Here is a 14,120-nt window from a genome sequence, read left to right as displayed (position 1 = left end):
GCTTTCCTAAAAAACAGTGAACATACATATTCATCCTTCAAGTTTTGCTCTTGTTCAAATGAAAACTCAAAACAACTGCAATTTCAGACAGCATTAGTACTAAACTTTATGGGACTGGGACTAAATCTGCACTTCTGCAGTCAATTGTGGCCACATTAGGGCCATTATCAGCTCAGGCAGTTACTGAAAACACTAAAATAAAGTTTCACACTACTTGTCCTGCTGATGTGTTTACCAGGACATATTATCCTCTCTGCATGAATCCCAGATACTGGGGGTGCTGTTATCTGGTCATAAAGAAGGAAAACCAAGAGAAAAAGGACTACCTCCTTCCCCTCTCCCCTCCCGTCCCCCTAGCTCCCCCTCTGATCTTTAGTGAGCTTCTTTTAGACAGAGGTGGAAAGCCAATAGTTCTCAGTTACACTGGTGTGTATCTGAATAAACCCACTGGCATCATGGGAGATATTTTGGTTTTACACTGTTATAGGAGATAGTAAGTTTTGGCAACGACCTTTATATAGCCATGTCCCATAGTGTAAACAGCTTGCTTTTATGCAAACAGATTACAAAATTGTGTGTAGAGTAAGAGAATCCCTGCTTTTAAGCTGTCTTGCTCAGGAAAAGAAATTAAGTCATCCAACTTCAATATGTGGAATCCTCTTGAATTCTTTAAATTTATAACTTTCTATTGCTGTGTAAACTTGAGTTTCCTTGTAGAGATGTTGTTCTCTCTAATTGTTTGCTTCTTGAGGATATAATTTTAAAAGATCATACTGTATCTAGTCATCTGCACCATCTGATGCAATTTAAGGAAAAAAAAAAAGACCACTAAATATAGTTAACACAGCTTGGTTCTGTCTCCTTGTAACTCCCCTACAGGCAATGGAAAAGGAGCCCAGAAAACAATTTGTTTATTATAAGCAGGTCAGTCCTCCAGGGGATTCATGGAATCACGCAGTGGGAGAGGACAATCACGGCACTGAAATGGTGGGTAATTTTATTTGTTCCACTTGATGGTCACAGTGGCATCATGCTGGCCAATTACTCTTGAGTCAGCAGGTTTCAGAGGTTAAGACCCCCTTGTGGGTTGCAGCACTGCAGGCAAAGTATTCAGGCCAGATTGAAACCGTTTCAACAGCAGAGACGCCAGCCTTCTTCTCCCTTGGAGATCTCCTTTTTCAACTGTGTACGAGACATACATGTGATAAAATAGGCATGTCTCTAACATCGAGACAGCTTAATTATTGAGAGTGGAAAAAATGCCAGCTTCAGATAAAGAAAGGAAGAAAATCAGCCAGAGAGACAGGCTACGCCGAGGAGGCATGAAGCGAACAAATATTGCAAACTTCGACTGCAGGTTCCAAAGGAAAGATCATGTCTGGGAATAATCCTCATGCCAATAGTCTACTAGTGTTTCAAGGCTGCTGAACCTTTAACAATTTCATCACATTTTTCTCCAGTGGAAATGTTTTAAGCTACTTCTTCAGTGCTCTGTAATTCTAAGGGGAAAAACAGCAGCAAAGCATTTGCTTTACCACTAGACCCTGCCACAAGCGATTGGGCAGAGGCGGATATGAAATCCAAGCTAGCAGAAATAACGTGTGTGAGTGTGTGTGTGTGAGGGAATTGGGCAGGAGGGTTGTCCAGGACAGGCTGAAATTGTTCCATTAGGCTTAGATGAAATTCATGAAGTGACTCACATTTCATTTGGAGAGGGGTATGGGAAGCAAGGAAGTGGCATTTTATCCTCTTAATTATAATACTAGTGTTATGATCTCGGAAACAGGGGAGGCTATTCTCAGGCTTAAGCTCCGTTGTGTATGTGACATTTCAGGCTTAAAACATCTCAAGTGTATATTTCCTGTCAGAAATATTATGCTGTGAGAGCTATTCAGTTTCTGAAGGATTCACTGGAGAGTTAAGATCTGTGCTTTAATGTTTTTTTGGCTAGTATCATGCCAGTTTGCAGTTTCTGGAAAACATCTCTAGAATCTCAGAACCAAGACATAGATGTATTATTATGATTAATAGTGGGGCTAATTCATCCAGAGCCTGTTCTTGAGAGACAGAAATGATCAGTGGGACTCTAAACTCTGATGTCTTGCTCTGCAGAACTGTATCCAATGACTTCTTAAGTTTAATATAAATGTCAGGCTATTTGAATTTGCAAAACACATTGGGATGAATTGGAATGAAAGAAAATGTATATATCAGGGTTTTATTTTTTAATCATTTTGTTATTTTGACTCATTTTTCCTTCTTCAGCAATAGTAGGTTATAAAAAAACCTTTGAATTTGACAAATCCTGCAATGAACTTTTTAAAATCAAAAAGCATTTTGATCTGAAAAATGCTGGAGAATTCTTTTTTGGAAGAAGTGATGTTCCAGGGAAAGGAGAAGTCCAAGAGGGGAGATTTTTCTCATCCTCCTTACTCCTCTAGCACCACTTTATACGACATGAACACTAGAAAAATCTCAGACTTTTCCTCCCTACGGATCTGTGTCTTAGCTGTGGAAAAACTGTCAAAAAAGTCCAAAAAAATGATAAAAAAGTCCAAAAACCTATTCAAAAAACTGTTCCAGGAGTTCCAGCAACTCAAAGAGGATAGGTCCTACTCCTTACCTGTACGAACCAGTACCTCAGCTATTAAGAATAAGCACTCTTCTGCTCAAGAGAATATAGAGGGTACACACTGGAGGGTACCCTGTGGTTTTACCTGTGGGACCATGGAGACAACTTGAGGAAGTGAGATGGAAAATCTACCTTGATCCTAGAGGCATCGGTATGTGAATTGTGAGGAAAACCAATCACAAATGGAGGTTCTTCCAGGAAAATTGCTGCTCCTGTCTCCAGTGGTAGTTCACCAGACAGAGTGGAAGGTGTGATCTGTGCTCCTGATCCTATGGAAAAGATTTCTAATCCATTTTTACAAGAAGTGATTAGAGAATCGTATGGCCAGTACTAGAGGGGCCCTGTCTCCGGCCAGGTGAAGGAGAGGGACAAGTGGATTTGCTGGACAAGTGGATTTGCTGGACTGTGTGGATCCAATGGCCTGGCATGTCAGACCCACAGGAGTACAAGGCTCTAGTAGATACAGGTGCACAGTGTACCCTAATGCCATCAAGCTATAAAAGGGCAGAACCATTTATATTTCTGGAGTGACAGAGGCATCCCAACAGCTAACTATATTGGAGGCTGAAGTAAGTCTAACTGGGAATGAGTAGCAAAAACACCCCATTGTGACTGACCCAGAGGCTTCATGCATCCCTGGCATTTCAGGAGAGGGTATTTCAAGGACCCAAAAGGTGTACCTTCTCCAGGGTGGACTTATCCAGTCCTCACTATGGTCAGCATCTGTTGACATTATGGCTATATCTAGCCCTGTGTCTGGGCAACAAAAGTGGAACAAAGCCGAACTCACAGCCTATTGTAAATCAGGTACATTTTACACTGAAGTGATTTGAACATTAGCAGAAAGTTAAGCACATATTGTTTAACCAGCTTTGCTAAGCTGTGACCACTGTGAATGTGTACTCATTTTTAAAAATGTCAAATGAATAAAGGGCATGTAAGACTTCATTTTAAAATAAAATTAAGAAAATAATTTTAAGAGCTTAGTAATTATCTTTGTAAGAGCCTGGAAATCTTTTTATTCGGAAATTCAGAATACAAAACAGAGCTTAGGAGAAAGATGAGAACCAGCCTTTGTCAGTTAGGTTTAACCGCTTGAACTACACATTTGGTTCTCCTGCACAGATAGTTGACAATTAACTCCTTCATGACATATGCAGAGGCAATAAGTATATACTGTCCAGAGGTAGTCCTACACTGAGCTGCATCTAAAACACTACTTCATCTTCCAGGTTTTGCTGCAGCCTATTTGCCAACCTTGCAGTTCATACCAGGAAAGATGGTAGACAAAGAACACACTGGGCTGTGGAAAGAGCTCCAGGAGGAGGAAAACTATGAGGAAATATATAGTTTCTCTTTCCACTGCCATCAATAAAATACCAAGTAAGAATACGTACTCTTCATTCATCAGACTAGTGGAATAAGTGATATTGATAAGAACAATGTTATTGGTTTAACTGAATACACTGTTCAATTAAATATGTATGGTTAGCATCTTGTGTTTTAGAAATGATTGGCAATGACAATGCAGAGCTTGCTGTGCTTTGGATGCCCTGGGAAAAAATAAGGTATAATTATTTGCAAATACTCAAATTCATTTTGATGGCCAATAATTTCCACTTTGGTTGATGAAGCTCTCTTTATGAGAGAAAAGACCTGATGCAACAAATAATATATGTGAAAATTTGTAAATTAAGAACTGAAGGAACTGGGATTTCTTGCTGCTTGGAAATGTACATGCTGCTCCACTGCAACAGGTTTAAATAGTTTGTGTACCAAATTGAAACAGAAAATGGATGGTGAATTTGATGAATTTGCCAAATTTACCCAAATCAGGATAAGAAACTTTATTCACATCTTTTAAAGGTTTTTGCCATAAATAAATCATAATCTTAAATAAAAAAGACATGGCAACAGATTTTTAATGATAGGAGCCTGTATTTCAACATCTAACTTGCTGTCTATTCCCAATGCTTATTCAGTATTTTTACCTAATATTATGATTTTTCCAGATCTGGAGGATCTGGCATTAAGAAACATGGCAATGATCACGAAGAAGAAGAAAATGCAATAGTTTCTGGGATTTCCAATCTTCTCATAGGTACTTCTTATGAAAGATTATCTGAGAGTTTATCATTTGCTTCACCAAAATAAATAGTATCTGCTGTAATTAAATACACCAAGAAAACTTCAGGGAACCATGTTTCAGAAACATCTGTCCAAAAGTCATTACTTTTTTTGAATGATATACTGTACAAATTATTAGGGCAAAATCTGTCATGCAGAAAAGATATTTCAGCCCTTAGGTGTATTCATGAATGTGCAGAAACAACCTCAGATGTGGAGAGTCTCAGCAATTTGTTGTAAACATGTGTCCTTGCGTATGGATCTTCATGTATGTACAGGTATAGATTGATAAAGATCTACTGAACTAAATGCTTCAAGGGAAAAACCATTCAGGACTTTAAGAAACTTCAATAAATCTCAGTTGGAAGACTTTTATTTCTGAAATTTCTTGAAGCCAGTTTGATAATACATGGAATTAGCCCATCTCCTACACATCTCAGACAAATCTGCACCTAGTTCCCTCAGTAAATGTCAGCTGTTAGGGACTTCACCATGATGACAATAAAAAGAAAAAGAAATCGTGCCTTGCAAATGAAAACCTCTGTGAATAGCTGTCAAAGGAGAAAATACATGATTAATCATTGCTGAAGTGCCTCTTCATGTGAGGGGAAAGCACATGATTTCACATCCCAGTCACGCTGGTGCCACACACATCCATCAATACTGTGGTACCTCAACAGAGTGAAAACAAGGCCAGAATTTAGGAGGGTTCAGTAACTGGAATTAAGACCATAACTGAATTTGCAGTTCCATGGCTAAAACAATAAATACATTTCATCAATCTAATCCAAATTATTTAATTTTTCTCTAGGGCTTTTTGCTCATATGAAAATATAAAAAAAATTACTTGCCTCCCCCCCCCCCCCCCCTTTTTTTTTTTTTTTACCATAGAACAGCAGTGGTTTTGGTTGGAAGGCATATCTAGAGATTGTCTAATTCAATCTCCCTGCTCAAGCATGGTCAAGTTAGAGTAGGTTGCCTGGGACTGCATCCAGTCAGGTTTTGAATATCTCCAAGGATGGAGACTCCACAGCCTCTCTGAGCAACCTGTTTCAGTGCCAGTGTTTGACCACTCTTGCAGGTTTGTGTTTAATATGTATGTATAATATAATCTATTTAATGCATTTGAAGTATATCGTTGGAGCTGCCTGCAATAAAGGTAAGAAGATATAAGACAACACTCATAGAACTTTAGAAAAAAGTCATCCTCTCCTACTGATTCATGCACTGCTGTGAGTGTATGTGTCTGGTTAGCCTCAGGAACTTCCTGGTTTAGCTGTTACCCCACCTGGTAGGATTTGAACCAGTTTTCCACCTCCAAGTGTTCTAACCACCAGTCTGCAAGGTATCCAGGTGTAAAAGGAAAGAGAGGAGGATGGACTATGACTCATGGCACAGCAGTCCAGGCACAGTCCAGGGAGTTGGGTTTAAGCTTATGTTCTACCTGATAGGGGTTTAAACCTGAATTTATAGCACAACCTCCTTGATAGCACTTTCCAAACTTGCTACTCAAGTCAGCATGGTCAGATTTTAAAGAGGACACCATCTAAGTGTGCTTTTTTCCTAAAAGCCTCTGAAACCCTGTCCCTTTTAAAAATAGCTGTCCAATGGTGGAAGGCTGTTGCTGTTGAGCCACTGCTTGCGATTCTGTTCAGCTCTGCTGTCCTGTGAGTCTTCCATGTAAGCTTTGCACTGTGACAGCTACCTGTGGAATGGAGCAGCTTGAAGGGCAAGCCACAAGGACACACGCAGATCTCCTGCAGCCTTTTTCTTTCTCTGACACACATGATGTGTTGAAAACTGCACCAGTTCCACACTGCCTTTGGAAAGCACTTCCTTGACAGAAATATTTTTGACCTTTGGCCTATGGAAAGAATATAGAAAGTTAACAAAATTTGGGATATAATGACTCTGAATAGACTCTGGAGAAAATTCACACACTACAGTGTTTGTTGTCCCCTACTGTAGGATAGGAGACTTACTGAAATGTAGCTTGCCTGTATGCCCAAGCTTCTCTCCATAGGAAGAAGCCAAAGGGAGATTGCTCACCGATGTTTTGCCCTGACATGCAGTGAGAATGTAACCAGATGTGCACCAAAAGACTAGGACAGTGGGACACACTGACAAATGCATCCACCCTATCCTGTGCATAAAGCCATGAGAACCAGCTTTCCTGTTAGCCATTGCCCCCTGACCTTTCCAGCATTTGTCTGACGTATTCTGCAGGCATTACTTAGTGGGGAGCCAAAAAAGAGAAGACTGTGTCTATTCACTGGAACCAGGCGCTTTGAACACTCCAGCATAAAACTAGCTCTGCACTTGGGAGCTGAACACTGACTGTGTGCAGTCCTGGGCTGAGGCGTGGATGAAGGAGGATTGGATTTATGCTGTATAACCTTTGCATATGTAGGCAGAGTCTTATCTCTCACCCTCATCTCTCTCAAAGGTGAAATTCTCTGCTGCGCTGCCTGGTGCATACAGATTCCCCTTTTTCAGAGCATCCATGTAGAAGTAGGATTGTTATATTCTCCTTGATGTTCTGGAAGGTTTCTGTATGTATAGAGAATGTGAAACTTTGGAGATGCATGTGACTTCTCACTTAGGCGCAGATCAAGAGTTTGCATTTATGCAACAGGTTTGATGTGATGCTGTGAGTGCTCTGCACAGCTGTGTTGCTCACACCTGGTAAGACCAGTGTTTCCTGAATGCATCAGATTTCCTGAACACACGTAAGTGATATATTCATGTTCATAGGAAGATACCTGACTCTTTATTTTGCTCTGATGTGATTGCTGAATGTACAGGAGAAATCCGAACCCAAAACCTCAGCTGTGTCCAAACTTAATTTCTGTTAGAGGAAAAGGATAACACAGGTTCATGGTAAAACTACACAGGAACATTATACTCAAGTGCTGCCGTTAAAGAGTCAGGGAAAAGTCCGAGTAAAGAACACAAACTGCCTGTATTCCATAAGCATAAAGAAGATTTCTTGACTAGTTAGGAACTGTGTGCTTGAGTCTCCTTTACAGATGTTGAAAACTGTAGGAAAACCTGTTGTCTGAGTGAATTAATACAGTACATTCCCTTTAGGTCTGTTAGACAGCCTGCAGCATATTGGCTACTCGGCTCTGGAAGTCAGTCCATGGACTGGTTCATCGTGCCATGCATTTCATGTGGCTCAAAAGCAGGAACTGAATGGAAAGGGAAGATGGAAACAATATTATTTTTCCAGTGTTGAGAATCTCAGAAATATTCCTAGGAGATGCCACTCCCAGTGGAATTTTTCTATATTTTTACAAGTGTAATTCAGTAGGATCCAAGAGGCTCTATGTATTCTTGGGTTTCAGATATACCTGTTAGTTTTGAAAGGCCCCTGCAATGCAGTGGAACTCCTGAACTCTATTTTTGCCTGCTGATCAGTTTGTTTTGTCTTCTTTTTGCTTTTACTCTTGCTGCTTGCAACACCATAGTAAAATGCCACTCAATAAATAGTGAAGATTTTCACTATGGTGTTCTCCCATGCTTTCCCTCCATGCTTTGGTCAGCCAGAGAACTGGTTCCTCTGCTTACATTTATGACCTCCTTGAGGACTGTCCCCACTGAAACCTTTCTGAGTGAAGTAGTGCCAATATACTGCCTTGAGCTGCATATCTCTTTGAGACTTGTTTGACTTTGCTGTATTTTTTTGGATGCTTGAAGGTGACTACAAGTGTACTGGTTTCACTTGATTACTGTCAAAGCTATTTTTCTGGGTAACTATAGGAACAAGAAACTCATGGTAGTTTTTTTAATGAAAATTGACATTTTGGAATAGACAGAAGGGCAGAAACGTGTCACATATTAATAGTAGTGCTCAAAAAAAAGTAATTTAGAGTGTCATTTTGGTCTAATTCTATCTCTACCTCAGTGAAGACAATATTTCCATGTATATATTTTGATATACATACCCATGTTTTATGTACACATACATATATATGTTTAGAAGGACTTGTTTTAATTAAAAAAAAAAAAAAGGAAATGTAACATAGCTGGAACAGATTAAAACAGAAGAGTTTTAGTGGGCCAGAAAACATATTGCACTGATAAGGATTTTTTGTTTTAAATTCAATCCTACCATAAAGTCATTTATTACCCATTGTTTGTTTTTCTAGAAAGGCCAGTGCAGCACCATTTGCTGGCTGATTGACAATGCAACTCTCTTTTTACAACTTGGAATTTAAAACAGGAAGGCTGCCATTCACATCAGTTAAGACGTCTACCTTTTAGATCACCTGGAAAGGTTCATTTTTGGCATAATCAGATGGGAGGTTCAAAATGCAATATTCCCAGCTCAGCATAGTTCATGCATGTGTAGTTATCTGCAAAATCTAAATCAGGAGTAATTAAAGAAATGCATTTCACTTAAACTCTCCATTTTCACCAGTTTATTAGTTTTCCCCTCAAAGAGCAACAGAAATGATCATTTCACATTCCTCAACAGAAACTGTAACAGTACAGACTCTGCAAGCCTGGCTTGTCAGTCGAGTTTCATACATCGAAATCTGCAGCTAATCAGTCCTGGTCCAACCAGGAAAGGTCACAGCAATCCTGCTGAACTATTACCGAGGTGTTAGAAGACATGGACATTATTCATCCTCACTAAAACCAGGCAAGGAGAAAATAAAATGAAAGCAAACGGATTAACTCTAGCATATTTGCTGCAGTCTCACTGTGAGAAGGACTGTTTCCAGCTCTTCTGCCACCAGGCATACATTTTCCCACCCCTAACTCCTATCACAAGTCACCTCAAAATCCTGTCATTTAAGCATTGATGTCTGGGCTATACTTTAGGCACAGTCCTGGGAACAAGAAGGTGTGTAAACTGCACTGTCCTGAGACTCATATCAGGTCTGTGTCAGAAACTTTTGCCAACAGTATAGCGCTGTTGGTTTTTTGTGGTTTTTTTTTCCTCTTTCCTTTTTTTCCTTGCAGCACTCCTGTTCTGACAAAAGCTAAAGTCTAGTTGTAGTTATATGAGCTTGCAAGTTGCTCTTGTGCTTGGTCAACTAGGACAAACACTGCTGGCAAAGCACATTTTGTCAATAAGAATTGTGTACATGCCAGGAGAGTTCGCTGCACAGTTACATCAGCAAAATCTCCTGGAGGAAAGGCTCATCCTTGGATACCTGAGTGAAATACTGGCCTGCTTTCTTCCCAGCTGCACCAGGTCAGAGCGTGGCGGCTCCTGGCAGCATGGTAAGCACCACCAGGGCATTCAAGAACATGAGAATAAGGCTAAAGGACAACCTCCTCCAACATAGGGAACATTAACATTCACAAGCGTGACTCTGTTTCAAGGGAGAAGACAGTCCTGCTCTTAGACAGTTTGACTTGGTCATAATCTATCAATGAAGGAGCAATACAAATGCATGGTTTGACTTTACATGGCACCTCTTCACAATATTGCTTCCTCTTTTCAAAATGAGGGCCTGCATGGATACTGAGCTACAGTGCTAATCTGTGTAGGTAATTCATGTTGCAATTTTAGTTATGGGCCCCTAAAAAAAAGTACTAAGCCAAATTCAAAGATGTTTTTCAGAAAACAACTTCCTTTACATTTAGGAAGAAAGTAATGTGAGTAAGAGAAGATTATCTGCACTAAAAGACCTAAAAGCTATTTCCTATTTAAAGTGGGGGACCAAAATCACACATGTGATGGCAATATATTTTTGTGTTTGTGAATGCCACAGAACAGATCCTTCCTCTCCATTAATGACCTAAGATGCAAACAGGCATTTATTTCCTTTAAGAACTGTGATATTTCTTCTTATTACAGTGTCAACATGCAGCAGCAAGCACTGCACATGCAGGATTTCCCTCTTAGGCACATCATCTAAAAGTGCAGAAAGAAGATCCATAATTTCAGGTTGTGTTGAATAGACCTCTCGTGAAATTTTTACTTTGTGTTTTAAATAGGGAGATATAAACAAGATGGAAAAGTGTTTACTGAAGATTAATGGAAAAAGCTGCTCAAATATATGGGAGCTCAGATTTAATATCATGTCTGCAGTTATCAGAAAATCTGTGGAGAATTATGTTTTCAAAACTCAGTTGAACCTGACCTAAATAATAAGTAAACATGGTACATTCTTTCCACCAGTACATAACAAAAAAACATGGAGAAAGTGTTAAAAAACTCTAAACCTACCACAGAAATTCAGAATTACAAGCTCATCATTGTTAGCAGAGCAACCTGACATACAAACTGTAGCAATGCAGGAAAAGGCAAGAGCTCATTACAGATGGTTCTGGTTCCTCTCCAGCCTGCATGATTATACAGCAAGAACAAAGGTGTACTGGAAGAAAGGACCCATAGAGCTCCAAACAGGTCAGTGTTTTAGGAAGAACAAAATGCCTAAGTTTACAGAGTTCTGTCTTTACTTTCTTCTTGATACTACAAACCTAAGCAAATAATACTTATGATGTTGTACATGGGATCATACTGTGGCAAAGGATTATTGAAAATTGCCATTTCTGTTAGCAAATGTCCATATAGATTTGAAATACAGCTTCTGACAGTGGCAAATGCAAAGTTCACTGTGAGAAAATCACTGTATGGGACAATACCAGGATACCCTGTACATAGGAGAATTTTCACCACTAGAATGCCAGACATAGACATATAAAAACAGTAAAAGCATATTATAATGATTTTCAAAATAATTTTGTTCCTTTCAGTGCCTTCTGGGACCTAAGGAAGTCTAGTAGGAAGGAAGAATACTCTTTTCTTTCTTTTTTTTTTTTTTTTCAAAATTGGAAAAGAATGCTTTATCTGAGAGAAAATATGAATATTACTGTCTTAAAAACCTGTCAAACAATGGAAATATATTTTCAGTTAAAAGTTTGAAATTAAAAAAAAAACATTAACCAGAATTGTAGCAGAGCTGTTTCTTAAAATATTTTCCCAATTTTACTTCTGCACATCTAATTTTACATGTGTTATATATATATAGTTTATAATGATTTTGGATGTTCCTGTTATTCATAGTTCATATTTGTGTAATTAAAAAAACCCTACCACAACTTTAGTTCCTACTATATTTTGTGGCAATAAGAATAGCAATCAGACATACCTGATTTATCAGCTGCAGTCTTAGCTGGAGTCAAAATGTCTTCTCAAATCTATACAGTGGTGAACTTCTGAGTTTCTCCTGCTACAGAAGCCTGACCTGGAAGGTAATTTGTAATTGATATTTACTGGTTGTAAATATGTATTAAATAGAATGCTTTCTTATGAAGGCTGACATTTAAACAGTGTTTAAGTCCTCTTTTTCCTCTCTTTGTTCCCAGAACCCATGTTGTCCTGCCAGTGTGACATATGGACATATTCTGTGGATAGACGAGCATTTGGGTTCAAATATTCAGAAGCAGCCCTCAGTCATGGCTCTCTGTTATGACCACCAAACCAGAACACATAGTGATGATTTTGTAGGAGAGGCTGTGAGGAGAGGCTTCTGGGAAAAAAAAAAATATCAGTAGGAGCAACTATTTTTTCTGCCAATAGTGGGAAAAGTGGGGACAGAGAAAAGGAGTGGAGCAATTTCTTGAAACTACCTAGAAGCTGAAAGCCATTTTCCAAAGAGAGCAATTTTCTGTCAGTAAGTCAGGGCCGTCAAAAAATCCTGATTGTTTTTGACTATGGCCTTGTCCGGTCAGAACTAGTTAGGATCTGGACTGAGATGCCAAGTTACTTCTGTAACACCACAAAATGTCCATCACGAGTCACAAGATCCTTTTTTAAATTTCCCCGGGACATAGCAACATGACCTGGTTTCATGTATTATGGATGAATAGTGAATGCTTTGCTATAAATCTTGGTGAACTGTCTTCCAAAATATCTTCTTATAACATTTAAAGATGTAAAAAATTAATAATATAATGCTAAATATGATGTATCTTTTACAGGGGGAGGAATTTTTATTAGTCTTATACATGATATTATTACTTTAAGTTGTTGATTGTTATTAATTCAATTTTTGCTGGAGTTACTTAATAACTGTCAATTTTCATTCCTCTAACTCTTCATTCATTGTCAGCTGCGGATGATCTGCCAGCCCACATGAGAGGGCAGGTTACATTCAAAGGAAGTTACTTTGGTCTTAGGACATGTGTAAAATCTGAGCTAATTGCAGTGCAACTTTATACTTTAACTGCTTCTTATTAGCGACTTAGCAGATGTCTGTGACTTCGTACTCTCATGTTCAGTGCTCGTACTGAATCCATGGGACTCAGTGAGACGTAGGCACTTCTCTGTGAGGGATTTGTTAGACCAAGCTCCTGTGTTCCCAGATCATGCCTTTGAAGAAAATATGAAGAGGTGATGGTCAGGACTCGCTGCCATTTGGTGGCCCAGCATGTAACTTGTGTTTGTTGTCCGAATCCAGGTCTAGGGCTGGCTAGAGGATGTGGCAATGCCCACATCCATCAAGTATTAAAAGACACATAATCCCCTGTCATGGTTTAAACCCGGCTGGAGGCCAAACACCACACAGCCGCTCGCTCACCCTCCTCCACCCCCAGGGAATGGGGGAGACACGGAGTGGTAAGGGTAAGGAAACTCGTAGGTTGGGATAAAAAAAATTTAATATTTGAAATAAAATAAAATAATAATGATAATAGTAATAATAGAAAATACAAATGGGTAATGCACAATGTGATTGCTCACCACCCACTGACTCATAGCCAGTCCATTCCTGGCTAGTGATCCCAGAGAAGAGAACCCTGAAACCACCATCCCGAAAACCTAAGTGGAGATTTCTGATCAACCCTTATCTATATACTGAGCACGACATTAGATGATATGGAATATTCCATTGACCAGTTTGGGTCTGTTGTTTTGGCTATGCTCCTGCCCAGCTTCTTGTGCACCTGCGCACTAGGAGGACATGAGAAGTTGAATAGCACTTGATTTCCTAGCAACAACTGAAAACATCAGTACATTATCAACATTCTTCTCATATCAAATCCTATACTGAATCCAAACCAGCACTACTCTAGCTACTAAGAAGGAAGGAAAAAACCCAATTAGCTCTATCCCAGCTGAAACTGACATACCCTGACTCTGATCCCCTGTCAGCCACATCTGGGAAGGAGATGATTCCTATGCAAGGCAGAGAAAGAAGTAACAGAAGGGGCTAAAACATAGGAAGTAAGGAGAATGTAGAGGCTTAGCAAGGTGAAGAATGGCTTTCTGTAGTCTTCTTCAGCCAAACAAAAAACCTCTGTTTTATAGTATAAGTAATATAAAGTTAAACTTCCAGGAAGGTATTCTGATCCAGAATGTGTAGTGTTCTCAGTCCTTCCTATGCTAAGTGGCCGGGCA

The sequence above is a fragment of the Strix aluco genome, chromosome 1, assembly GCF_031877795.1.
Source record: "Strix aluco isolate bStrAlu1 chromosome 1, bStrAlu1.hap1, whole genome shotgun sequence".
Taxonomy (NCBI): domain Eukaryota; kingdom Metazoa; phylum Chordata; class Aves; order Strigiformes; family Strigidae; genus Strix; species Strix aluco.
The sequence above is the reverse complement of the archived record's forward strand: the minus strand, read 5'-3'. Positions refer to the sequence as shown.